Raw genomic sequence first — 15,888 nt, 5'->3', positions numbered from 1 at the left:
TGGAAGAAAGCCGGAAGCCAGTGTTATGAAAAGATCTGGCAAGGAGGCAAGGACCGAAACCATTTCCCTCTGAGTACAAATTTGTGTTGATTCTTCAACACTGAACGTCTCACCACACTCTTGACGGTTGAGCAATGGGTAGAAGGCATGCTGGCACTCAGTGCAGTTCTGAATTGCCAAGAGGGCAGAAGAAGTCTAGCTCTCTTACTTCTTGATACAGCCCCCTTTTGTCCCAATTTCTGACAAGTTTTTAAGAACACAAGAAGAGCTCTGTTGGGTCAGGCCAAAGGCCCATCTGGTCTCATATCCTATTCTCACAGTGGCCAACCAGATGTCTTTGGGAAGCTCATAACAAGACCTGTGGCCAATAGCTCTCTCCGTCTCTTGCTACTTCTCAAGCTCAGCTGGTATTGAGAGGGACTGTGCTTCTGAAACTGGAGGTAGACATAGTAGGGGTGTGCATCCATTTTGGGTACTTCTTTGAATTATGAGTTGGATTTCCTGAGTCAGTCTGAGCCATTAACAAGGCATCTCAAGTCGGACCAGGGACTCCCTCCAGTTCTAAGTTGCTCTGCCTAATTGGGTGCTCAAAGCACACTGAATTTTTAAAGAAATGGGCGTTAAAAAATAAATAAAGATAGGGAAGCCAAGCTGGCTATGGAAACAACTTGAGCTCAAGTAGGAGGGAGGGGTATCTCTGTGTGTGCATCTGCGCATGGAGAACCTTTTATTTCAACTACAAGGTCTATCTAGGTTTTAATCATGGTGACTCCCCCCCCCCCCCGGGCACTCCAATCACAGTGATTTGGGAGGAAGGAATTAAAAATGGTGTTTGCTTTATGCTCTTTCACCACCTATGCAAATTAATTGAGAGATCTCTTTTTCTTCCTAGTAGAAGAGCTTGTATCCCCCAGAAATACATGGGGGGACGGGGACAGAAGTCCACTTGTGATGAGAGGGGCTTTGCATGTGACACTTTCCCCATTCCAGTCTTTCTTCTGGATGCATGGTCTCCCTCCGCCCCCCATTCCCTTACCCTATGGAAGTCAATGGAGATTGTCTCTTTATCTCTTCAATTAGCTGCCTACAATTTTGCAGGCTCAGAGGTACTGACTTGGGCTCCAGACTGTGGAAGCACATCTGTGGCCACAGCAGGTCCCAACAGAGGCCCTGCGGTGCCGGTGTAGGTCCTGGTGGCGACAGGGGACGGAAGTCAGGCACCCACAGCAAAACTTTGTGGGTGCTCAAGACCCTGGCCCCCCCGGAGATGGTGCCAGTGGGCAGGCTTAATCCATTCCCATGCTGCATCCAATTCCATGGAAAGGAAAACTGTTTCAGCTGTTTCTAGATTCCCCATTACAGCGAACAAGGGGGAAACCAGCTTTGATTTTAACGAAGGTTGGAAGACTGCTGAGCAGCTCAAAACAGATAAAACGTCTTCCCGAACCTATGAATACAAGTCAGCTATGGGGACTGGTGAGCACTGCTGGTACATTTTCACCATGACTTACTGTACATCCCTCAATAGCCCTCGGTCCTGTGTACCTGAAGGAGCGTCTCCACTCCCATCGTTCTGCCCGGATGCTGAGGTCCAGCGCTGAGGGCCTTCTGGCGGTTCCCTCACTGCAAGAAGCAAAGCTACAGGGAACCAGGCAGAGGGCCTTCTCAGTAGTGGCGCCCGCCCTGTGAAATGCCTTCCCACCAGATGTCAAAGAGATAAACAACTACCTGACATTCAGAAGACATCTTAAGTTCAGGGGAGTTTTTAATGTGTGACATCTTAAATGTATTTTTGGACTTTGTGGAAGCCGCCCAGAGTGGCTGGGAAAACCCAGCCAGATGGGCGGGGTACAAATAGTAAATTATTATATTATTATTATTATTATTATTATTATTATTATCCTCCAAAATAAAAAAAAACTGTCCAAGTTGGTGAGCATCGCTATGTCTTGTGCTAGCAAATTCCACAGTTTTGTGGAAGTTCCCTTTTGTCCGTTCCAGATCTTCTCTCTATCTGCTTCTTCTTTCCCATGGATAAATTTATAAGCCTCTATTGTTTCCACTCCTGTTCTCAAATAGAAGGCGCCAGTTTGCTTGTGACCTTTCCTCATAGCGAAATTGCTCCCTCTCACCTGGTCATTCTGTTGCCCTTTCCTGCACCTTTCTCAGCTCTTCAATATCCCTTTTGAGGCGAGGCAACACACCTCTGCCTTTCCACTCTCTAGTTTCTAAGCAGCGCAGTGCCCTTTTGCACTGAGAGATTCAGTTAGGAATTTCATTAACAACTTGGTATCGCAGTTGGGTTTTTTGTTTTGTTTTGTTCATAAAGTTATTCAGAAAAAAACAAAACCCTGGGGCATAAATTTATTTATTCTCTGAAAATTAAGAAGGGCTCAGTCCCATAACCTTTATGTTATGGGGCCGTCTGGAGGCTCACGTTGGAGTACATATAATCCTCTTTCCCTCAGACAAACAAAAAAGATACGATCATAAGGATAATAAAAGCGGAAACACTAGTCAGGACTATTAAGAGCCTAGAGCACATTCAAGTCACCACCCAGTTCTCCTCAGGAGATCATGGAGTTAAGCGGATGACATAATGAGTGCCAACAGTTTGCATGTTTCTAAATAAGACTTGTGTTGTCATCATTCGCTATGAACAAAGATGAATTGTGAATGAGGCTCAATTATAGGAGGTAATATCTAGAATAATAATAATAATAATAATAATAATAATAATAATAATAAGCTGCCCATCTGCCACTCTGGGCAGCTTCCAACAAAACATTAAAGCACAAAAATGAGGGAATAAGAGCTGATCTGAATAAATATGATTATTGCAAAGGAAATTATGCAAATACAGGATCTATTATGAGAGAAACTACCCAGACTGCTTGTTTGTTTATCTATTAATTTTTCATAACCCACCTTTCCTTCCCACAACTATAAAAACCAGAAATGTAAAACAACACTGTAACATATTACAAATAGCGGTTGATACCAACTGTGTAAAAACCCCCTGATGAAGCTATCTTTCAAAACCCAGAACAATAGTTTTAACATTTCCTCTACAGCTGAAAAAGAGGACTGCCTGATTTCCCCTTGCCAGGGAGTTCTATATAGTTGAGGTTCTACCACTGAGAATGTCCCACTTTGATATGATTTTATTTTGGAGTTGTCTGCTTATTTTGGAGTTGTTTGCTGTAAAGAATGTATATTATGCGAATAAAATAATAAAGGATTTGAGAGACAAGAAAAAAAATAAAACAAGAGAATGTCCAGCTTTGGAGCCTTTTGTTTGCCAGAACAATAGAGAGGTGTCTGTGACTGTGTGTAGAAAAAAAACAGTCTACAATACAAAAGTTAAAATCGACATTCATTGCTCTGCACAACCGGTCGTCTTCCTCTGGCCCACCTGCAACAAAACTTGTCTCTCCAGCATCGATCTCTACAGCCACAGCAGCCACAGACAGGAAGTGAAGTCATGAACTCCTGCATGCCAAGCATACCCTCTTCCTCTGAGCAATTACCTTTCCCTCTAACGTGGGCATTTCAAATTAGTTTGCAGCAGAGGCTGGTGGGGCACTGCTTTCGTCTTCAGAATGTGTTGTGTTACTACCCAAAGGGAGACAGAGGCAGCGGGAGCTCAGTGTGGTGCACATGCAGTGGTGGGAGAGTCCCATGGACTGCAAGAAGATCAAATCTATCCCATTCTTAAGGAAATCAGCCCTGAGTGCTCACTGGAAGGACAGATCCTGAAGCTGAGGCTCCAATACTTTGGTCACCTTGTGAGAAGAGAAGACTCCCTGGAAAAGAACCTGATGTCAACATGGAGGGCACAAGGAGAAAGATGGAGGGCACAAGGAGAAGGGGACGACAGAGGATGAGATGGTTGGACAGTGTTCTCGAAGCTATGAAGGTCACAAAGAGTCAGACATGACTAAATGACTAAACAACAACAACAACATCTTAGTAAAAAAAAGCATTATAAACATGCAACAACAGATGGCGCAGTAGAGCACAAAATGTTTCTATGCAGTTTTACATAGTGTTCCCCCCTTTTGTTTGTTGTTGTTTAGTCGTTCAGTCGTGTCCGACTCTTCGTGTCCCCATGGACCAGAGCACGCCAGGCACTCCTGTCTTCCACTGCCTCCCGCAGTTTGGTCAAACTCATGTTTGTAGCTTCAAGAACACTGCAAGTTTTTTAGCGGGGGCAATTAGAATAAGATCTATTATTTGATTATTGATGTAAACCCCCAAAATGTATTTTCTATAGTTAAGTTTTTACCTCTATCTTCAGTACATTTTATTTTATTTTATTTTATTTTATTTTATTTTATTTTATTTTATTTTATTTTATTTTATTGCTATTGCTAGTGGCTGATGTAAATAAAGATTCTTCTGATTCTGATTCTGATTCAGATGCTTTTTATTTTGCTAAGAAAGCTACAATGCAATGCCACCTAGTGGCCCAGAAATCATGCGTTTTCAAGTCTGCTCATTTATTCATCCTTGGGTGACATTCCTTGCAAAATAAAATAAAATAAAATAAAATAAATAAAATAAAATAAAATAAAATAAAATAAAATAAAATAAAATAAAATAAAATAAAATAAAATAAAATAATTGCTACATTGGTTATATATACAACTGTATACCACACTATTGAGAACGTGTTACAAATCCACTTGGGTTTTGACTGACTGTCTTTCTTTATGGAGGATAACCTCCAAGTTGAAGGCACCCCCAGTTTGAGGGGGTATCTCACCAAAAAAGCCTTTAAAGACAAAAAGCCCTAGGAAGTGAGAGCTGGGGAAGTTGCACATCAACAGCTGGATAGCAGTCTATGGTGAGATGGATTGTATTCAAGTTATAGTAACGATGACTAAATTTGCACCTATACATTTAAATCAGCACAAGCAAGTTTCAGGCAAATCTGTGTCCTCTTTTGACCTCTTTTTTTGGCAATGCAGTTCCCCACTAACACGTTGTGTCTGTGGCAGCCTTCCAGCCAGTGGCGGAGCTTCATGCTCCGGCACCGGGGGACGGGAGAGCAGCATAGCTGTCAACTGTCCCTTATTTGGTGGGAAAGTCCCTTATCCCAGCACTGTGTCCCGCTGCTGTCCCTTATTGATGATGTCCCTTAAATTTCCTGGGTTTCAAAGGAAGCAGGTCCTCTCCCTCCCTCCCTGCCGGCCAGGGAGGAGGGAGGCTCCAACTGTGTTGCTTGGCTGTGTTGCTCACCCAATAAGGAGTCTAAGAATGACTGGGGGGTGGAGCTTGCATGCCTTGTGCCGATCAAATCGGCCGCGTTGTCTGGGGACTCGCCTTTGCTCAGCACTTCCCAGCGGAGAGGTGACGGTGGTTTCCCTTGCTGCATCCCCTCTGCTGGGTTGCTGTGCTGTGGGAACCACCGCTTGTGGCTTCGTTTGGCTGTTGGCTGGGTTTTCTGCCTTTGGCTCGGAGGGGCTCAGAAGTTGAACATACCTGTGTTTGGAAAATCCCTTATTTTGGCTGCTGATCCCTTATTTTTGAGGCCGCTAGTCCCTTATTTTCAAATCTGTAAATTGACAGCTATGGAGAGCAGGCGAGGGCGGGGCTGGAGCGCATCCTGGAGGTGTGGCGTGCATCCTGGGGGCGTGGCACGCCACCTGCGGGGGTGGGGCGCCCAGTGCGGGGGGGGGGGGGGAAGCAGCCACGATGGCACCCTGGGGATCGCGCTGCAGGGGGCGGTGTGCTCCCCCACACTCCTCTTCCTCCGCCAGTGCTTCCAGCGCACCGGAGGCATCTCCCATTCAGGTTCCATTATTGATATTATAGTTTTCTCAAGTAAGGGTTAAAATTGCAACCAAATTGCCTGACTTTGCAAGCACACTTTTTGGCACATAAGACTGCACAATGCTCGACACGGCCAAGAAGCAGAACTTTTTCAGAGTTCCAAAAATTGCTGAAATTACACTTTCCCTGGAGTATATGAGGTCAGTTATGGTCTGACGGCCTAATTGCTTTTAAAGAAATGATCAAGAGCTCGAAAAACCAAACAAAAAAAGATGTTATTAATCCAAAGGAATTTTGGATAATTTCAGGCAAATAGGTCGCTCAGTTGAGCGATCCAAAATTTAGGATTGGATACACATGCTAAGGGAGTATTTTCAGTTCCAATAAAATGCCAGGAGAGCAAGACCGGAAAGCATTTCAGGCATTTACCGGCATCCATGTAAATACATATATAGCTATTTATAGCATGGGTAATTCAAGAGCACGAATTTCCTGAGGAGAAGTGGCAGGAAGCCTCTAGCCCACCCAGGTGCCATTGATGATTCTCAGGGTCATGCACTGCGCTGAAAGTTTGGGAGAGAAATAACAATTCATAACTGCTGACGGTGCAGCATTTGTCATGGCCTGCCCCAATTACTATTCCCATTTCACAGAATATGCATGTACAGTTTCCATAAACTGCAGCTGATTTTCCTCATAGCCTGTCAATTCTTCTAAGGTACTATTTAAATCATTGTGTGTCAAGTTAACAAGAAGCCCACATTTAGGTCTTGCATTGACCTAAAGTAGGTTGTACCAGCCAACACCCCCTTCATGGATCACTGCCTTGCCGTGGCGAAGGGGCTTGAATAACTCAAAGAAGGCGGATCGCCGAAGAATTGATGCTTTTGAATTATGGTGCTGGAGGAGACTCTTGAGAGTCCCATGGACTGCAAGAAGATCAAACCTATCCATTCTGAAGGAAATCAGCCCTGAGTGCTCACTGGAAGGACAGATCGTGAAGCTGAGGCTCCAATACTTTGGCCACCTCATGAGAAGAGAAGACTCCCTGGAAAAGACCCTGATGATGGGAAAGATGGAGGGCACAAGGAGAAGGGGACAACAGAGGATGAGATGGTTGGATAGTGTTCTCAAAGCTACCAGCATGAGTTTGACCAAACTGCGGGAGGCAGTGGAAGACAGGAGTGCCTGGCGTGCTCTGGTCCATAGGGTCACGAAGAGTCGGACACGACTAAACGACTAAACAACAACAACAACCAGCCAACACTGTCGTCATCTTCTTCTTCTTCTTCTTCTTCTTCTTCTTCTTCTTCTTCTTCTTCTTCTTTTCCTTCTGGGTGAGGAGAGAGGGAACAAGGCAGACAATTAAGTCATAAAATCAGCATGGGGTCTTTGTTGTAAGATGGAGTTTCTGAGGAGTCCTGTTTCTGAAAATCTGGAACATGGTGATCTTAAATGTTCTCATCCTACATCCTTTGTATTGTGCATTCAAGATGATGATTAAATTTATTAACTACCCCCCACCAGCAAGTCCCAAGGAAGGTTGCAATAATTAAAAATTAAAAACAGTTAAAATGAATTACAGTCACAGAAGCAGTGTAAACCTAGAACACATACATCTCAGCTATCATAATCCAGGGTACAGAGGTGTCTCTGCAGTTATGTAGAGGGAATTCCATAACTTAGGAGCTGCACCAGAAAATGCTTTTCCCCCCTGGACTAGCACTCAAACTTCTTCTTCTTCTTTTTAATAACTTTTTTTTTATTCAAAATTGAAACAAAATGTATTATCCAAAAACATATCATCCTTATTTTCCCCCATTTTTCCTCCCTCCCCCTCCTTTCCCCCACAGAACCCACCAACCCCCCAACTTCCCTCAGTTCCAGTCCTTGATTTCTCTAAAAATGCTGTTATCTGCATGTTACATAGTTGCATAGATCCTCAAACTATTTAGCTGATTATTATCAATAAAAAGTTTGTGAATGTTTATTCAAAACCAGCCAAGGAGTCCAATTTGCTTTGTTGCGTCTTAAAATACTTTGTAAAGGGTTCCCATTCATCTTTAAAGTCACAGTTATCCCTGTCCCGTAGCTTGTATGTCAATTTTGCCAATTCTGCATAGTCCATCTATTTTTCTTGCCATAATTCTTTAGTTGGGGTTTCTTCAGTCTTCCATCCTTGTGCTATTAAAACTCTTGTGGCCGTTGTCGCATACATGAAGCTGTTTTTCAGCTTTTTTGACAGATCTTTCCCTACAATCCCTAATAAAAATGCTTCAGGTTTTTTTAACAAATGTTAAATGTAACATTTTCTTCAATTCGTTGTATATCATTTCCCAAATTTTTTTAATTACCTTACAATCCCACCACATACGATAAAATGTCCCCCCCTTTTCCTTACACTTCCAACATATATTTGAACTAGTTTTGTACATTTTCCCTAACCCCACTGGTGTTGTGTACCATCTGTATACCATCTTCATGTAATTCTTCAATAGGGAACAATCTGTAAATTTTAAATCAGTTTTCCATAATTTTTCCCAATCTTCCATCATAAAGTTGTGACCTACATCTTGTGCCCATTTAATCATAACTGATTTTAACTCTTCATCGTTTGTCTCTCATTCTAATAGTACGCTGTATGCGGTATGTATAAAGAGAACAAAGGCTCCTTTCACTTACGTAGCATTCCAGTTATGATGACGAGAGTCCTCTCCAGATCAAAACCTTGGCACTCAGTGGCTGATTCATTTCGCAGGTTATCTTTCTCCTTCTTCCAAAATGCATCTGTTTCTTAAGTCCAAATTCAGATACATCTTAAAAGAAACAGAATACTTCCGCTCATGGCGACCGCATTGGGGAGTTTCCAATATATGCAGTGCTATGCCCTCTGCGTCCCTGCCCCCACATTCCATCGGAGAGAGAAGCAGTTATTGGATGATCCATGAGAGAAAGCTCTCCCCCCCAACCTGGGGGGGGGGGACGACTTGCAAGGATAATTGCTCACAAACTATCCATAACTAACTACACGGCTGGCATCCGCTACCACGGGATCATAGCTGTCAACGGTTCCCTTTTTAAAAGGGAAATTCCCTATTCCGAATAGGATTCCTCGCAAGAAAAGAGAAAAGTTGACAGCTATGCACGGGATTGGCAGTTTGTCATGACGGCTGCGCTGGAAGTCAAACTATAATACAATCGTTAGCGGTTCTCTAAGCATCCTTAACAAATTACAATCCTCAGGGTTCTCTGACTGCGTTTAAATGTGTAGTGCAGATGAGGCCTTGTTCTGTGGACGACCCCTTCCACAAACACATTTTTGGAAATCTTATTCGGAATAACTGACATGCTTAAACATGGTTCCCAAGCTGGTCCTGATCCAAGCAGTTTGCGGGGCCAGCTTTCCTGAGATCTTCATCCTGAACTAGGACAGTGACCTGAGCCTTCCATGGAGTCTGTGGAGCTTGGATATTCTCTTTTTAAATCTTAGTTTTGTAATCCTCAGAAGATCACTGGTTGCCAAGATTTAGATAATGCTGGGAAGAGTGGGAGTATCTTGTTTTTGGTTTGAACCTCCCAACAAGAGAAGCCAACAATCATAGGTTACAACAGGATCCTTGCTTGAGAATAGTTATTTTGTTTAGTGCCCAAAGGCTGTTTCCACACTGGATACTGTGGGACAGTCACAATTTGTTCTGTTGCTTTTTATGCAGCATCTAGATGGTATCATGGACAACACATCCCTGTCTCATGTTTTCCTGATCAGTCTTTCTCCCGGGCTTGGAAAATCATATGACTTTTTAAAAATTCAGAGAAAGAGCTGTGCAATTTCAACTCCTACTGTTGGAATGAATGGCATATAGTCCATCACCTTCATGTGGGTACAATCCCTTCAGTGACCCAGAGTAGAGGACACCAAAGCAAAAAGCAAAAGCAAAAGCAAAAAGCAAAGCAAAGCAAAACAAAACAAAACAAAAACCAGAAATGAAGCAACAGAAAAAAAGAGGAAAAGGAAACAGGAAGACCTTGTGTGAGAGACAGGGAAGGGAAGATCTCCCAGGGAGAAGAAATATTTTATGAACAGTACAGGTAAAACTCTACAGGGCTGCCTTCAGATGTCTTCTAAAGGTTGTACTGTATAGTTACGTATCTCTTTGGCTCGGGGGTCGCATAACTCCATTCCTTCAACATTTCTTTGATGGAAAGAGGGACATCCTAAGGAAAAGCGGGACATTCTGGGATCAAATAAAAAACTGGGACAGCTTCTGTAAATCTGGGATGTCCCTGGAAGATAGGGACACTAAGAGGGTCTGCCATTGAGTTCAATGAGAATTATTCCCTGGCAGATTGATATGAGACTGTGCCTTTCCTCTCTCATTCCTTCAAACAATCCATCATATTTTCCTAAATTTGTATATAAAAATGAGTTTTACTTCTTGTCTGATTGTTTGACAGTTTTTAAATAAGCCAGACCTTCCTGTGCTCTTCTCCGGAAGTAAAACAACAGGAGTAGGACACCAAGTGCCTTCAAAACAAAGAGGGAAGATGGTATTTATTGAGAGAGTGTTGTGTGATGTTCACACCGTACCTGCCTGTGTGCTTCGTGACTTTAGGTAATGCAATCTCTCTCTCTCTCTCTCTCTCTCTCTCTCTCTCTCTCTCTCTGTGTGTGTGTGTGTGTGTGAGAGAGAGAGAGAGAGAGAGAGAGAGAGAGAGAGATTTCCCTAGAAATACTGATTCAGAATGAAGCCTTTCAGTGACATCAACAACTGTAGAAAGAGGCTGTTAAGTTGTGGCTGAACATATCAGACGACACAGCGATTCTTCAGACAGCTCTTGTTTATTCACAGGCCAGAACAGAACTGGGCCAACCTGCTTATCTAGATCTCAAATACAAAGCAACAGTAACAATTTTTTTTGTAACTATCCAATCACTGAACGTCACTTTCAATTCCTTATTTGCATATGTGGACCTGAGTGAAAACTATCTACAGTATCCTCCTGCTGGCCCAGGGTGAGAACTTCAGTACATAACAGAGGCAGTAGCCAAAGGAGACTGGGAGGTATCCCTCAGGTTGCTTAGAAGATTATCATAGATTTCTGTGGCTGTCAGGAGGATGAGAATAGGCACAAAATGGAATCCAACTGGGCAACATCATGGCATGTGATGCTATACTAGCCATTTTTGAAAAAACAACAATGAGAGGCCATTATCTTGTTTACTCTGCATCCAGTCCGCTCCTGCTGCTGGTTTGCGAATCAGTTACTCACAATAATACACATCTATCTTGCAGTTTCTTATGAAATACTGTGTCTTCAGGCATTCCCCCCAAACCAGCTTTGATCCCAACTGAGAAAATGAGCAGCCTAGTTGTGTCTTAAGCCGGTAACGTGTACACAGTCTGTGAGGGGATGTCTTCCCCTGAACATGTGCTATTCATTTTAATGAGGTTTGAACAGGAAAAGGCCTGAGTTTCTTTTGGTATTGTCATGGCTGTGGCTTTAACAGTGGAAACGGCTAGCTGATAGAATCAGTGGATGCTGTATGGTGCTTAACCACAACAGGGAGTTCTTAAAGCCCCCAGGTTTAAAAGAGATGTCACAGCAGATTATATTGTTCATGGAAAAACGCTAAGTGTTCTTTTTAAAGCTAAGGCAGTGAATCACAGTAAGCACATAAAGCTGCTTTTTGCCCTCCCTCAAATGTCAACATCCCATCAGGCTTCCTGAACTGTTTCCATCCCAGCTTATTATTACAGGAACTGTAACTTTAAGAATGCTTTTCCTCCTCCCTTCCCATCATCTTTTCCTTATATGCCATTTGTTTTATATTGTTATCCTGAGGGCAAGAGCTGTGTTAGTGCTAATCTTTATGACCCTCTCTGAGAGTGGTGGGGGAGGATTTTTTTTGGCTGCGCAACAGGGTAAATATGCCTCAAATGCACAAATAAATAGATAAAGTAGCTAAAGTTAGGCAGTTTTTAAGTCCCATTATTAAAGGCACAAGGGACGCGGGTGGCGCTGTGGGTAAAAGCCTCAGCGCCTAGGACTTGCCGATCGAAAGGTCGGCGGTTTGAATCCCCGCGGTGGGGTGCGCTCCCGTTGCTCGGTCCCAGCGCCTGCCAACCTAGCAGTTCGAAAGCACACTCAGGTGCAAGTAGATAAATAGGGACTGCTTACTAGCGGGAAGGTAAACGGCGTTCCGTGTGCTGCGCTGGCTCGCCAGATGCAGCTTGTCATGCTGGCCACATGACCCGGAAGTGTCTGCGGACAGCGCTGGCCCCTGGCCTCTTAAGCGAGATGGGCACACAACCCTAGAGTCTGGCAAGTCTGGCCCGTACGGGCAGGGGTACCTTTACCTTTACTTTATTAAAGGCACATATGTCCTGTTTGCAATCTTATGATTAGAGGTCTGCAGTGAAGCGAACACAATCAGGAATATATTGGAGATTAGTCAATCCTCAGTCAATTATTTCACACCAAACAATCAGCATCTGCATGATATTTTAACCAGGGGTAGTACCTCTGGTGGGGGACATTTGTTCACCTTTGGCCCTCATTCTGCACTCAGTTCTTACCTGTTGCTCCCAGTGTCAGCATGCCACAATAGGCACATTCCAGAAATGGCTTTGGTTGGCCAGCTAAAGCAGGTGGGTGTAGCTAATAATAATAATAATAATAATAATAATAATAATAATAATTTATTATTTGTACCCCGCCCATCTGGCTGGGTTTCCCCACCCACTCTGGGCAGCTTCCATAGAAACCAAAAATACACTAAAATATCACAGATTAAAAACTTTCCTGAACAGGGCTGCCTTAAGATGTCTTCTGAATGTCAGGTAGTTATTTATCGCTTTGACATCTGATGGGAGGGCGTTCCACAGGGCGGGCGCCACTACCGAGAAGGCCCTCTGCCTGGTTCCCTGTAGCTTTGCTTCTCGCAATGAGGGAACCGCCAGAAGGCCCTCGGCGCTGGACCTCAGCGTCCGGGCAGAACAATAGGGGTGGAGACGCTCCTTCAGGTATACTGGGCCGAGGCCGTTTAGGGCTTTAAAGGTCAACACCAGCACTTTGAATTGTGCTCGGAAACGTACTGGGAGCCAATGTAGGTCTTTCAAGACTAGTGTTATATGGTCTTGGCGGCCACTCCCAGTCACCAGTCTGGCTGCCGCATTCTGGATTAGTTGTAGTTTCCGAGTCACCTTCAAAGGTAGCCCCATGTAGAGCGCATTGCAGTAGTCCAAGCGGGAGATAACTAGAGCATGCACCACTCTGGCGAGACAGTCTGCGGGCAGGTAGGGTCTCAAACCCTCCGTGAGTTAGGGAGTTCCCCTTCATGCAAAGACTGGCTCTGGTGGATTGAGTGGACAAGACCAATAGCGGGTCAAACAGTCAAGAAGACAATTTCTGCACATGCTGTAGAGGGAAGTGAGGGGCAGATGGGACTTGTCAACAGGGGACAAGTCTCATCTAGGAGAAGGAAAACTCTGATCCTAAACCATCTTGCAGGATATCCTAAATATCCTAAATAACCTTGCAGGATATCTTGGGAAGAAGAAATTGTGTCCTCCCTAAAAGAGGGCACGTGTTGCGGTGAGACCTGGAGACTAACCTCCTGTGTTGTGGATGGGTTGGATTGCTTAGCCACAACACCTTATTGGTAGGTCCCTCGATGTTGGGTTCAATTTGGCCAATGGGGCGCAGTCTAGACGGATTGAGGGACCCAGAGCTTCCTCTTTCGGCTCGTGTATTCAGAACACCCGCCCACCTCTTCCTACTCTTAGGGCATTGTGCAATTGACCTTGCTATGCCGTCGTGTGTCGTCTGTTGTTGGGACAGGGGCATGGCAGAAATTTCCCCACTTGGCTGATTGGCTGCTGCCATTTGGGTTTCGCCTGCCGCGTAGCAAATCGTCACAACTTGTAAGGTTGAGGATAGGCACTGGTTCAGGTGATAGGGATGGGCGAACACTCTAGCCATCCCTATGTGAAGGGTATTCCGTTAAAGGAATCCAGGGACTCAACTTGTTTGGTCAACCCCTGAGAGGGGGTTGTGCCCATGCCTGAGTCCAGGGGGGCATCTGGGTGGAGAACATAGCCTGTTCCTGGCTTTTGGCCTACCCAGGTGTTCACCCTTGGCTCTCCTATGCTGGTGCCCTGGGTCAGCGTGCCTGCAAGGGTGCAGGGAGCTTGTCGAACCAGAGCCTATGCAACCACTCACCTTCTGTAATCAATAAAGTTGTGGCCTAAATTCTGCCAAAACCCAAAACTAAAATTTGAGTCAAGTGTGAATTTATTTAGGAGGAGGTCTCTGGGTCTGAAGACGCAAAAGGCTAAGGAGTAAACCCTTAATCCCCCTCCTGGGGGAATTAAGTACAGTGAAAGGTAATTGATCTGACGCAAATAACTTGAACCAGGTTGAATATTTAAACACCAAATTGCAGAATCCATTAGTTAGTTCTTTTTAAAAAAAGCATTTCGCTATAAATAAAGAACAAATGATGCACAGTTTAATAAATAATAAGAATAATCTTGAGTACCGCTCATTAAAACAGCACTTTGTTGAAGAAAACCCTGCGCTGCAGAAATGACAGGCATTAAATCACCTATGATGAATGCCTCTGGAAAGACCTTTTATTTGAGCACCTCATTTCCGAGTGCCTAATAAGCATACAAATAAACTTATAATGCCTTCCACTGAGAAGGCGTTTAATACTGTTGAAACAACAGTGACTGTGAAGTCAGATTGCTGCCTGGGTAAATTGTATACCAGCATTTTCCAATTTGGAATCCTTCAAGTGTTGTTGGACTACAGTTCCCATCAACCCCAGCCAGGCTGATCAATGGTTAGGAGGATAAGAGCTGCAGTCCAACAAGCAGCAGCTTTCTTTCCACAAAGAGGTGGGGAACCTGCCCTTGTTTAATTCATTTCGGTGAAAATTGAAAATAAGCCCAACTTATCTCAGGTACAGCTTCTTGGAAGAAAAGCAATGACAAACCTAGACAGCATCTTAAAAAGTAGAGATATCACCTTGCCAACAAAGGTCCATATAGTAAAAGCTATGGTTTTCCCAGTAGTGATGTATGGAAGTGAAAGCTGGACCATAAAGAAGGCTGATCGCCGAAGAATTGATGCTTTTGAATTATGGTGCTGGAGGAGACTCTTGAGAGTCCCATGGACTGCAAGAAGATCAAACCTATCCATTCTGAAGGAAATTAGCCCTGAGTACTCACTGGAAGGACAGATCCTGAAGCTGAGGCTCCAATACTTTGGCCACCTCACGAGAAGAGAAGACTCCCTGGAAAAGACTCTGATGTTGGGAAAGATGGAGGGCACAAGGAGAAGGGGACGACAGAGGACGAGATGGTGGGACAGTGTTCTCGAAGCTACCAGCATGAGTTTGACCAAACTGTGGGAGGCAGTGGAAGATAGGAGTGCCTGGCGTGCTCTGGTCCATGGGGTCATGAAGAGTCGGACACGACTAAACGACTAAACAACAACATCTCAGGTACATTAACAGATAGGAAACATTATGAAAAGCCCAAAGTAGGCAAGCTTCTACATTTTTATTCTCTATGGTGGAATTTATTGTGCTCCCCAAGTTTTCCTTTTAAAGATGGGGCTGTTACAGTGTTGGGGTACCTGTATGTTTTGTTCTGCAGTTTCAGGGTACTTTTTTTTTTTTTTGTCAGAACTGCAGAATATCCTAGTCACAGATCTCCCACATCAATTCTAGTTTGACCCTTACGGATATCACAAATGCGATCTTGATTTACAGAAAAACTGGGAAACCTTTCTATTTTTTATTTATTTATTTTTTGCACACATGAAATTGGTATACAAATGACACTTGGGGCTTCACGATTACCTTATCTAGGACTCTAAAATGTAAACAAAAGAGTGCAAGGCTGGGTTTTCTGGTGTGAGATCTCCATGCGTAAATCTTCATGTTTATCTCTCCAAGCCAAGTTTAAGCTTCGCGAGGCACTGAAATAAATTACAAATGTCATCTTAACAGCTCTGCAAGGCAATAACAGACACATGTTTAATAAATCATATTATACCTTAAGGGAATAGCTAAGGAATATTACTGGCAAGATTTTAAAG

General features: G+C 43.9%; 1 long non-coding RNA gene across 1 annotated transcript in view; it reads right to left on the bottom strand.

Moving 5' to 3' along the window:
• Positions 1-11,783: 11,783 nt before the first annotated feature.
• LOC307218180 overlaps positions 11,784-15,888 on the bottom strand; it is a 216,134-nt gene continuing 212,029 nt past the window's right edge. The window contains exon 2 of the long non-coding RNA XR_013839858.1: positions 11,784-12,137. This is a non-coding gene — a long non-coding RNA (uncharacterized lncRNA). The remainder of the gene's footprint in view (positions 12,138-15,888) is intronic.

Source organism: Podarcis cretensis (assembly GCF_951804945.1).
Source record: "Podarcis cretensis genome assembly, chromosome: 6".
NCBI lineage: Eukaryota > Metazoa > Chordata > Lepidosauria > Squamata > Lacertidae > Podarcis > Podarcis cretensis.
The sequence above is the reverse complement of the archived record's forward strand: the minus strand, read 5'-3'. Positions and strand labels throughout refer to the sequence as shown.